We start from the raw sequence: 12,375 nt of genomic DNA, 5'->3' as shown, positions 1-12,375 counted from the left end.
GCCACACCTGGAATATTGCATCCAGTTTTGGTCGCCACAATGTAAAAAAGTTGTGGAGACTCTAGAAAGAGTGCAGAGAAGAGCAACAAAGAGGATTAGGGGACTGGAGGCTAAAACATATGAAGAACGGTTGCAGGAACTGGGGATGTCTAGTTTGATGAAAAGAAGGACTAGGGGAGACATGATAGGAGTCTTCTAATATCTCGGGGGTTGCCACAAAGAAGAGGGAGTCAAACTATTCTGCAAAGCACCTGAGGGTAGAACAAGAAGCAATGGGTGGAAACTAATCAAGGAGAGAAGCAACTTAGAACTAAGGAGAACTTTCGTGAGAACAATTAATCAGTGGAACAACTTGCCTCCAGAAATTGTGAATGCTCCAACACTCAAAGTTTTAAAGACAAAATTGGACAACCATTTGTCTGAAGTGATACGGGCTTTTCTGCCTAAGCAGGGGGTTGAATTAGAAGACCTCCAAGGTCCGTTCCAACTCTTGTTATTCTATTCTTTTCCGTTCCATTCCATTCCATTCCATTCAGTTCATGCTTGAAAATGTAGAGGCTTTTTAAAGCAGAAAGAAAAGGCACCAATGGATTTAGTTACCAGGCATCAATTACACTTTTAAGCATTTCTTACACAAGTTAACGATACCCATAAACCAGCCTGCAGTAAGCCCTGAAGGAAATTTACGCGGTGGAGCTGTGCTCTACACACACACACACACACACACACACACACACACACCTGATTGGCTTTAAGTGAAACCAGGAAACTCAAGTCAAATTGTTAGGACTGTGCAAAACCAACCATTCTGCCCCAGACAGTGGAGATCAGTTGTCCAAAGTGGTTTGTTTTTGAGTTAAATTAGTGCCAGCTCTAAGATCAGCTTGTGCTATGGCATTTGAGACACGTTGAGCTCTTTGAAACAGAAACGATCCATCAGTTTTGCTGTCATCCTGGATGAAGGCTACAGAAAAACCACTTCTGTATGGATGACAAAAAAACCTGTATGAATTTGGTCCCTGCAATCCCCAGAAGTTAAACTTTCTGAAAGAGTTATATTTATAGAGTAAGGGTTGCAGGAATTGGGTATGTTTAGTTTCATGAAAAGAAGGACTAGGGGTGATAGGATAGCAGTCTTCGAAAATTGAGGGGCTGACACAAAGAAGAGGGGATGTCAAGCTATTCTCCAAAGCACCCGAAGGCAAGACAAGAAGCAATGGATGGGAGCCAATCAAGGAGAAAATCAGCCTAGAACTAAGGAGAAATTTTCTAATGGTTAGAATAATTAATCAGTGGAACGACTTGTCTCCAGAAGTTGTTCTAGTTCTAAGTTGCTTCTCTCCTTGATTAGTTTCCACTCATTGCTTCTTGTCCTGCCCTCAGGTGCTTTGGAGAATAGCTTGACACCCTCTTCTTTGTGGCAACCCCTGAGATATTGGAAGACTGCTATCATGTCTCCCCTGGTCCTTCTTTTCATTAAACTAGACATGCCCAGTTCCTGCAACCGTTCTTCATATGTTTTAGCCTCCAGTCCCCAAATCATCTTTGTTGCTCTTCTCTGAACTCTTTCTAGAGTCTCCACATCTTTTCTACATCGTGGCGACCAAAACTGGATGCCGTATCTCAAGCGTGGTCTTACCAAGGCCTTATAAAGTGGTATTAACAGTTCACCTGATCTTGATTCTATCCCTCTGTTTATGCAGCCTAGAACTGTGTTGGCTTTTTGGGCAGCTGCTGCACACGGCTGGCTCCTATTTAAATGGTTGTCCACTAGGACTCCAAGATCCCTTTCACAGTTACTACTACCACATATACTGCACCTGTGCATTTCGCTTTTCTTGCCTAAAGGTAGAACCTTACTTTTTTCACCAAGGCAAAGTTTGGCTATTGACCTGAATCCCTCAGGTAAATCCTGATACTGCATTTATTTTTGCACTGAGCAAAGTCCTCACTACAGCTTATCAGAAATACATAATTTCTAATAGTTGCACCACAGGCTTCATCTGTGTGATGGCGATCATAGTGTACCAGATAGCCAACAGGATATTCTCCCCTCCCCAACAAATGCTTTTGTTTACATCTTTATGAGTTTTATGATTTTATCGCAATGGATCATTTTGATAACCTTTGTTCGTTGACATTACTTCCCTGCGTCTGTCTGTATCGCTCCACGTATTAATTTTCCGCACGCAGGGAAAGTACAGACTGTTCTTCTCATCCCCAAACCCCTCATTCCTGTTGTAAAAGATAATTTGATTTGGGCTTCAGATATGAGCATTGCAAACGAGGGACGGAGAATTCCTGCAAACTTTTCCCTGCACGCTTTCAGGAAATGCAGAGGGGAGACCGAGAGAATTAAAATAATTTGAGGCTTGGTGTTCTGCATCTCTCAACCCAATGAGAAAAGTCATAAGATGCCAACATCCCATTCAGCACATTATTCTTTCTCCGAGCTTAGAGTGGCTCAGTGACTAAGAGGCTGAGCTTCTCGATCAGAAAGGTTGGCAGTTTGGCGGTTCGAATCCCTAGCGCCGCGTAATGGAGTGAGCTCCCGTTACTTGTCCCAGCTTCTGCCAACCTAGCAGTTCAAAAGCACGTAAAAAATGCAAGTAGAAAAATAGGGACCACCTTTGGTGGGAAGGTAACAGCGTTCCCTGCCCCTTCAGCATTTAGTTATGCAGGCCACATGACCACAGAGACGTCTTCGGACAGCGCTGGCTCTTTGGCTTTGAAACGGAGATGAGCACCGCCCCTTAGAGTCGGGAATGACTAGCACACACTGTATGTGCAAGGGGAACCTTTACCTTTACAGTGACTTTTAGTCTCATAATGGTTGTCCAATATAAGCATTCAAGTTGGGGCCCTTGCTTAGGGTATTTTTTTTAAGGTCCAGTAAACAAATTTGAGATGGTGACATTTAGTGGCTATTGTTTAATATAATTAAACAGAATCTCCTGGGATTTGGACAATATTCAGCTATTCCTTATTGGAGGTGGTAAGATCAAGAAATAGGAATAGAATAACAGACTTGGAAGGGACCTTGGAGGTCTTCTAGTCCAACCCCCTGCTTAAGCAGGAAACCTTTCACCACTTCAGACAAATGGATATCCAACATCTTCTTAAAAGCTTCCAGTGTTGGGGCATTCACAACTTCTGGAGGCAAGTTGTTCCACTGATTAATTGTTCTAACTCTCAGGAAATGTCTCCTTGGTTCTAAGTTGCTTCTCTCCTTGATTAATTTCCATCCATTGCTCCTTGTCCTACCCTCAGGTGCTTTGGACAATAGCTTGGCTCCCTCTTCTTTATGGCAGCCCCTGAGATATTGGAAGACTGCTATCTTGTCTCCCCTGGTCCTTCTTTTCATTAAACTAGACATACCCAGTTCCTGCAACCATTCTTCATATGTTTTAGTCTCCAGTCCCCTAATCATCTTTGTTGCTCTTCTATGCACTCTTGCTAGAGTCTCAACATCTTTTTTACATCGTGGCGACCAAAACTGAATGCCGTATTCCAAGTGTGGCCTTACCAAGGCCTTATAAAGTGGTATTAACCCTTCACGTGATCTTAATTCTATCCCTGTGTTTATGCAGCCTAGAACTGGGTTGGCTTTTTTGGCAACTGCTGCACACACTGCTGGTTAGGCTGATCGCCTTCATGTTTTCTGAAGCACCAAGCTGGCTATGGTTGAAGAAGAGAAGTCATTGGGGCCCATGTTCTACTGTGCTAGGAATAAATTTCCCTGTGGAAGAGCAGAATACCTGCAAAGGGCCACCAATAGAAGACAAACAAGAGGGACACCATTGAAGTTGAATTAACTGGTGCAGTGTAGCAATCAGGTATCATAATGTTCTCAGGAAGTGCTTCTGTTCTCTTCTTGAGGTGGTGCCTGTTCAATTGAGTGGAGCGCATCACTTATAAGAGAAGTTTCAGTTTCTCATTTTGGGGGGGAGTGGGGCAGATGAGGACAACATAGCCTTTGTAGGAATAAAATGTGGTTTATGCAAGCTTGGGAGTAATGCCAAATTGAAGAAAGGCATTGAGGCACTGCCACTACTCCCCCCAAATCAAGAGAACAATGATGATGATGATGATGATGATGATGATGATGATGATGATGATGATGATGATTAGGAGGAGGAGGAGGAGAAGAAGGGGAAGAAAGAGGAGGAGGAGGAAGGACAAAGGAGGAGGAGGAAGAAGGGGAAGGGGAAGAGGAGGAGGAGGAGGAGGAGGAGGAGGAGGAGGAGGAGGAGGAAGAAGAAGAAGAAGAAGAAGAAGAAGAAGAAGAAGAAGAAGAAGAAGAAGAAGAAACAACAACAACTTTGCTAAAAACTTCCGACATTGCTCTGCGCTAAGCATTGGCTTAACAGGTGACATAACTCCAGACCTTGTGGCTTATATAAACCATGTTTTACAACTTAGCCTGCGCTAACCAAGCCAGCTGCAGCACAAACCAGTAAAGCATACTTAACCCAATCACTCTTGAATGCACAGGGAAAGCTATCCAGAGGACATTACATCTCTATAAAGTCCAAGGGGTATTACCAAGTCCATTTTTAGCAAAAGGCCATTTTCTGCTTTCACAGAAGGCAAGACTAAATACCACTTAACAGAAGGAGGAGGAGGAGGAGGAGGAGGAGGAGGAGGAGGAGGAGGAGGAGGAGGAGGAGGAGGAGGAGGAGGAGGAGGAGGAGGAGGAGAGCTTGCATATAAAAAGACCAGCCATTTTACTCCACAATTTTGTCTCTGGAAGCTTTTCAAGGCACCGTCCTCTCATCATTCTGTCATCCGTAACATTGCCTTCAAAGTTATCTATCATCACAAGGCATCTGTGTGACACTGGAACAAACAGGCTCTCAGATTCTAACCAGAGTCCTTTTTCTCATTGTATCTGGCAAACAAAAGCCTTCACATCATGTCTGGAGGCAAACAAGCTTCCTTTTGCCTTCCCCATTAATAATGGCAGGGAAGACAACTTTCTTTTCATCTGCCAACAACGAATGGTTGGCATAGCCTAAGATGGGGTTTTGTCGTCCCCCCCCCCATCTCTCTATTTTTAAACAGTGGCTTTGAAAGCAAATGGGTTACCCGGGTGTTTAACTGGGAAGAAGATTGACATAATTTAGGATTGTCCCTTTCAAGTCTATTTTGAGGATAAAGGACCACAAGACTCTGGAAGAATCAGCCCTTGGAGGGATCCAACCCCAGTCAGCTCCTGGATAGAAAATGAACGTGAGACTTCCTGATCATAAGCTTCCCTTCCCCCTTTGGCTCTTTTTAAATAGCATTTCATGATGATACCTGGAGATTCAGCATCTGCTACCGATGACGCAAGCGTATATATTTTTTCTCTCTAGCAATGCACAACTATAACTCCAGCCCATTGCCTTTCCTTTAGTCCACTTGGGGTTCAAACGGGACAGAAAGCCAAGGAGATTTACTTACCCCTCTTGTAAATGTCTGGGACTGGCTGGGATCCCATGGTTGTGTCTTTAGAGTTTGAATATAAAGGAGCCAGGTTGAAACTTTTAAGACCAATTTCCCCCACAGAGCATAGGAAAAGGTCAGCCGGCTGATCAAAAATAACCCATCCAGAGAGAGAGAGAGGGAGACAGGAAAGTTCAAGGGGCGAAATAGGTGCCCGGTCCTATATCAGCACAATTCATGGTAATATTTAAATGAGGAGAGGTGGGCCATCCGTCTGTGCCTATGCCTGCCTCCCCTAGAAACCGCCCACTTATTTAGCCTGAGACCATCCAATCCTGGAAGGCAGGAGAAACGGAGGTGGTGGAATCACAGCTTTCAAAAGAGTCTCCAGCTTCTGATGTCATTAGCAATGAATAAGAGGGCACCAACAGTGGGTGGGAAAGAAGGAAGGAAGGAAAGAAAGGAGGGAGGAAAGAGAAATAGGGAGGGAGGGAGGGGGAAGAAAGAGGGAAGGGAAGAGGGAAGGGAGGAAGGAGAAATAGGGAGGGAGAAGAAAGAGGGAAGGAAGGAGAAATAGGGTAGGAGAAGAAAGAGGGAAGGAAAGAAAGGAGGGAGGAAAGAGAAATAGGGAGGGAGGGAGAAGAAAGAGGGAAGGGAAGAGGGGAGGGAAGAAGGAGAAATAGGGAGGGAGAAGAAAGAGGGAAGGAAGGAGAAATAGGGTGGGAGAAGAAATAAGGAAGGGAGGAAGGGGAAAGAGGGAGGGAGGGAGAATAACTAGGGAAGGAAAAAGGGAAGGGAGGAAGGAGAAATAGAGAGGGAGAAGAAATAGGAAAGGAAAGAAGGAGGGGAGGAAGGAGAAATGAGGGAGAAGAAATAAGGAAGGGAGGAATGAGATATAGGGAGGGAGAAGAAATAGGGAAGGAAGGAAGGAGAAATAGGGAGGGAGGGAGATGAAATAGGGAAGGAAGGGGGAAGAGAGGAAGGAGAAATAGGGAGGGAGAAGAAATAGGGAAGAGAGGAAGGAGAAATAGGGAGGGAGAAGAAATAGAGGGAGGAAGGGAGGAAGGGAAGGAGAATAAATAGGGAAGGGAGAGATGAGAAATAGAGAGGAAGAAGAAATGGTGAAGGCAGGCAGGCAGGCAGGTTGACCGTCTCAGGGCTGTATGCAATAAAATGAACAGAAAAAAAAAAACAATGTGTGCTAAGAAAGAAAGAGCAACTGGAGTGAAGCTTCTGTGCTAAGCAGACCAGATCAACAGTCAGCAACAATTTATTGCACACTGAAGTTTGCCCGGGTCACTTTTTAAAAAAAATACCCAATTTTATTAGGTGATAAAATAAGAGCAGGTCCTTCCCTGTCTCTCTGTGCAGTTGGTTGTACATTGTAGGGGCGGGTTCTCAATCTTGGCAACTTAAAGATATGTGAACTCTAACTCCAAGAATTGTGGAAACTGAAGTCCATACAGTAAGGCCACAGGTGGACGATGAAGGGCCCCTCCCAGAGGAAATAAAAGAGGAGCAAAAGGGGAGTGGAGTTTGCAGGAGACAATTATTTCGCTTAATTGGTTCGGGACTCTCCGAGACTCCTTGCCAGGTTTTGCAGATATGGGCCTGGCAGCTCTCCAAGCCAGATAAGGTCTGTGACTGTAAATCCTCCCTTGAAAGACTTTGCTGGATGTGAATGAGCAGAATTCACAGTAAGTTAATAAAAGGGGTTTTTGTCGGGACCAGGAGTTTGCTTCAGGCTCTTGGGCAGCCTCGGTCAGAACAGCCTGAATAGGTTTCTTCCTCAAGGGAGACCCAAGATATGCCTCAATGGTATAGTCTACATCAGGGGTGTCCAAACTTGGGAACTTTAAGACTTGTGGACTTCAACTCCCAGAATTCCCCAGCCAGCAATTCTGGGAGTTGAAGTCCACAAGTCTTAAAGTTCCCAAGTTTGGACACCCCTGGTCTACATGGATTCCTAAGGCCCTTAGCAACTGTCCAGGCACCCCAAGATCCGATCCAGGGCCTGTACTGTACTGAGTAAATATTACAAGTACATTCGGAAAGATCTCTGCGAATTTCAGGCACAGGTCTTGGTTCTCATCCATGGCAAGGAACGGAAAAATCAGCCTTGAGCCAGGGACATAAATGATGGTGAAGAAAAGCAGAGAAAGATGAGTGTCATGTCCACTGAGAAAGCAAACTTGCCCATGTTGGGTGGTTTTTAAGATAGCCTGATTTTATCCAGCTGGGCTTCATAAATAAATAGTGCTCCCAGCCTTCTGTTCGCAACTGATTCAGCTTCTTCATATTTTGCTCGGAAAACAATGTTACTTAAGCATCTTTGAGTGAGATATAATTGGAGCTCCTTCATTATTTCTTATTATCTCTTATTTCTTCTTCTTCTTCTTCTTCTTCTTCTTCTTCTTCTTCTTCTTCTTCTTCTTCTTCTTCTTCTTCTTCTTCCTCTTCCTCCTCCTCCTCCTCCTCCTCCTCCTCCTCCTCCTCCTCCTCCTCCTCCTCCTCCTCCTCCTCCTCTTCTTCTTCTTCTTCTTCTTCTTCTTCTTCTTCTTCTTCTTCTTCTTCTCTTCCTCCTCTTCCTCCTTCTTGGAAGGGTCAGTTAAACAAGACCAAAGATATGAGAAATACTCATTATTGCAAAAGGAAACACTGTGCTGAAATAGAATTTCCCAAGCCAGCTACTATGGTGAGAATCTAGGTAGCTTTGAACTGGGGCCCGCAACATGGGCAAGGTTTAAAACATGTGGACTTAAGTGGTTGGCCAAGGAATTCTGGGCGTCGAAGTCCACATGTTTTTAAGTTGCCAAGGTTGGGGAGCTCTGGCATTGAACATTCCCTCCATACAGGTTGAGAATGAAAGATTCTCTTCTCTCTAAAACCCCCAAAGCCACTCAGAAACACTTCATAGTCAGATGGGTGACATAGAGCAATAGCGTTTGCACTTTTATACAGTGCTGCACAGCCCAATGTAAGTGATTTACAGAGTCAGCTTGTTGCCCTCAACAATTTGGCTCCTTGTTTTACCCAGCTCGGAAGGATGGAAGGCTGAGTCAACCTTAAGCCTGGGGAGACTCAAACTGCCAAACTGCAGGCGGCCGGCAGTCAGCAGAAGGAGCCTGCAGTACAACATTCTCACCACTGCACCACCACGGCACTATTTATTCATGTAAGTGAATAAAATCTGTAAACATTTGCAGACTATTTACAGCGAAAATTCAGGCAAACCGGTAGTGGTAGTGGCATGAGGCTCCGCCCATCCACCCAGACGTCATCACGGACCTTCTGCACATGCCCAGACGTGCGTGCTGTTTTCCCAAAGTGCATATCACAAGATTTGGTGTGCACAACCAGCGCTCTTAAAACAATCACCAAGACACAACCTCAGGCTAAGTACCCAAAGTTGAGTGGCACACATGCTCCCGCTACTGAACCGGTAGTGAAGAAAAGAGGATACCATTACTGGTGTGTGGAAACCCTGTGTGGAAAATCTCCGATCTCCCCTATACGTTTTCTTGATTATTTTTCCCATTTGCTTCTTTCTCTGGAAAGGGAGGAGCCGTGAACGCAGGAGAAGCGTGTTTGAGGCCTTCCAAATTGCCACCTGCCTACCAGACTGAGGCGAAGCAAACCAATAACATCTCTACGTCATCTTCCACAGTTTAAGAAGGTACCTCCTGATTGTTGGCATTTGGGCCACTGAAAACAGAGGAACAAGAATACTTCAAGCCAGTATAAGGGGCATCGTTTCGGATCTCCGCAATTCTTTTTATCAACATACCTCTCCAGCTTTATTTCGCTGTTGTGAGGCAGGTGAGCTAGAGAGAGATTAAGTAGACAAGGCAGCTTGATCAACTTATCACCCTTAGCAGAACTGCGCTGATGTCTGGGGCAGCCAGCTGCCTGAAATAGTTTTTCCTCCCATCTCACAAACGGAACATGCCACTAGCCTGAATTGAGTCCGGTGTCACCTTGACATCTGGCGAAAAGAACGAAAAGAAAAGAAGAAAAGAGAAATGAAGTACTTCCAAGTTTTACCTCACAGACAAATTATCCTATCCAAGAGAGAGAGAGAGAGAGAGCTGTCCTCTCCAGTTCTCAGTGATGATGAATTATGAGATCCAAAGAGTCTCTTTGCTTGGAACATCTTGTTGTCCCCTCCAACAAGTCCTGGACACTTTCCATTTGGCCTCCACAATTCATCATTAAAAATAATAAGCCACCGAGCTCGGTGTCTCTGATGCCAAACCATTCCAATAACAATAAAGCTTCAGAGAGAGAAAAAAGCAACCAAGAGCGGCTTTCTCCAACGCAAAGATTATGGAAATGCGGAGAGCCCTCCTGCCTCCTTTTATTTTGTGAAATAGCTTATGAGAAGGAAAAGCCAAGAAACAGCCCTCAAAATGCAGCTGAGGACCAAATCCAAGCAGCCTTAGATACCCTGAAGCGAGATACAGGAAGTGGCAAATGAAGGTGTCGTCTAGCCAGCTTCAGGATCATACAATCAGTGCAATATCAATATCTGATGGTGTAGACCTTCAGGTGTTGCTGAGCTACAATTCTTCACAGTTCTTGCTCGTCAGGAACTATGAATAGAATAGAATAGAGAATAGGGTAGGATAGGATAGAATAGAGAATAGGATAGGATAGGATAGGATAGAAAATAGGATAGGATGGGATGGGATAGGATAGGGTAGGGTAGGGTAGGATAGGATAGGATAGAATAGAGAATAGAGAATAGGATAGGATATGATAGAAAATAGAATAGAAAATAAGATAGGATAGAATAGAATAGAATAGAAAATAAGATACGATAGGATAGGATAGGATAGGATAGGATAGAATAGAAAGAAAAGAAGAAAAGAGAAATGAAGTACTTCCAAGTTTTACCTCACAGACAAATTATCCTATCCGAGAGAGAGAGAGAGAGCTGTCCTCTCCAGTTCTCAGTGATGATGAATTATGAGATACAAAGAGTCTCTTTGCTTGGAACATCTTGTTGTCCCCCCAATAGATGATAATAGAATAGAGAATAGGATAGGATATGATAGAAAATAGAATAGAAAATAAGATAGAATAGAATAGAATAGAATAGAATAGAATAGGATAGGATAGGATAGGATAGGATATAGGATAGGGTAGGATAGAGCTGGAAGGGACCTTGGAAGTCTTCTAGTCCAGCCCTCATGTGTTACTCGAATTGAACCAAATTAACATGCAGAAAATTTAAGTTGAATTATACCTGGTTCTTCTTCTACCCTACCAATCTCTCTTAGATCATTCCCATTTTGGAATGCCAACTCTGGGTTAAAGCAGGATGCGCACCAATATTTCCTTTCCGCCCCCCCTCCCCCCTCCCCCCACTGGAAGGCAAAATATGAACTTTTGAAATCCCTGCTCAAAATGCAGATGGTTTTTGGAAAGCAAATCGTGTTATGCTCTGCCCCAAATGCCTGCATGTTAAAAAGGATCATATGATTTGCAGGATATGCTGCTCGGACATCCAAGTTTTAAAAATAGAGGCCAAGTTTTCATTGCAGCAACTCAAGACTCGTGATTGGGTTACATATCACTTAGAAGGGACAGTCAAAAGCCGGAGTGGACTTCTGGGGCAAATAACCTACAGACATGGACGGTGTTTCATAGAGCCTTTTTGGGAGGAGGGAAACGATGAAAGAAGTGGCGAGAGTCACTTTTGTGAGATGGGGGAGTCATATATATTTGAGAGAGAGAGAGAGAGAGAGAGAGAGAGAGAGAGAGGGAGGGAGAGAGAGAGAGAGAGAGAGAGAAAAGAAAGAAAGAGAAAGAGAAAGAAAGAGAAAGAGAAAAAGAAAGAGAAGAGAGAAAGAGCAAGAGAAAGAGAAAAAAAGAAAGAAACAAGAAAGAAAGAAAAAAAGAGAAAAGAGAAAGAAAGGAAAGAAAAAGAAAGAAAGAGAAAGAGAAAAATAAAGAGAAGAGAAAGAAAAAGGGGAAAAGAAAGAAATAACAAAAAAGAAATAAAGAAAGAGAAAAGAGAGAGAAAAGAGAAAGAGAAAAAGAAAGAGCAAGAGAGAAAGAATAAGAGAAAGAGAAAGAAAGAAAGAAAGAAAAGAAAGAAAGAGGAAAAAGAAAGAAAAAGAGAAAAGAAAGTAAGTAAAGGAAAAGAAAGAGAAAGAAGAGAGAAAGAAAAAGGGATAAAGAGAGAAAGAAAGAAAGAAAGAAAGAAAGAAAGAGAAAGAAAGAAAGAGAAAAGAGAAAGAGAAAAGAGAAAGAGAAAAGAGAAAGAAAAGAAAAGAGAGAGAGAGAAAAAGAAAGAAGGAAAGAAAGGAAAAGAGAGAAAGAGAGAGAAAGGGGTGTAGAGTCACTACAGGTAGCCCTTGATTTACAGCATAAGCTCATAATCTCCTGTGCAGGCCTTGTGATATTTGGACACGCTCGTCTGATCTATTTACTTGGCTAACCCTTCTATTCTGCACAGCCGCTTCTCCTATCCCTCCATCCTCTCTGTCCAATGTGAGGGGCAATTCAGGCCAAGACAGAACTCTGGGCAAAAATGGCTGCATTTTTATTTTATTTTATTTCAATCAAGGGAATGAAGAAAAGAAAGAAAGAAAGCCAAGAAGCTGCAGCATAAGAAATTGGATCCCCGGTGTCACTCTTGCAAAAGAAATCCGGCAGGAAGGAAAATGCACGCAGCACCAGTTTGGCACCAGTCTGCCTCGGCCATCGTGCATGTGTTGTCTGCATGATCGGATTGCGCAGACCGCCTTAAGAAACCCAAGCTGAGGCAGCTGCGGGGGGGGGGGAGGGGGGAGTCTGTGGTATCGCATGTAGAAACTGCCTTGGCCAGAGTTGGGGTTTGGGACTGGATTTGCACCAGGCTCTAATAGAGGGTGTCCCGCATTGGAGCAAGTCCTTGAGGATCTTGAATCCCTCCCTCGCGGACCTCAAAAGACTCATTGC

This window comes from Natrix helvetica (genome assembly GCF_964273705.1).
Source record: "Natrix helvetica genome assembly, chromosome: 12".
Lineage (NCBI taxonomy): Eukaryota > Metazoa > Chordata > Lepidosauria > Squamata > Natricidae > Natrix > Natrix helvetica.
Note: the sequence above shows the minus strand (reverse complement) of the source record.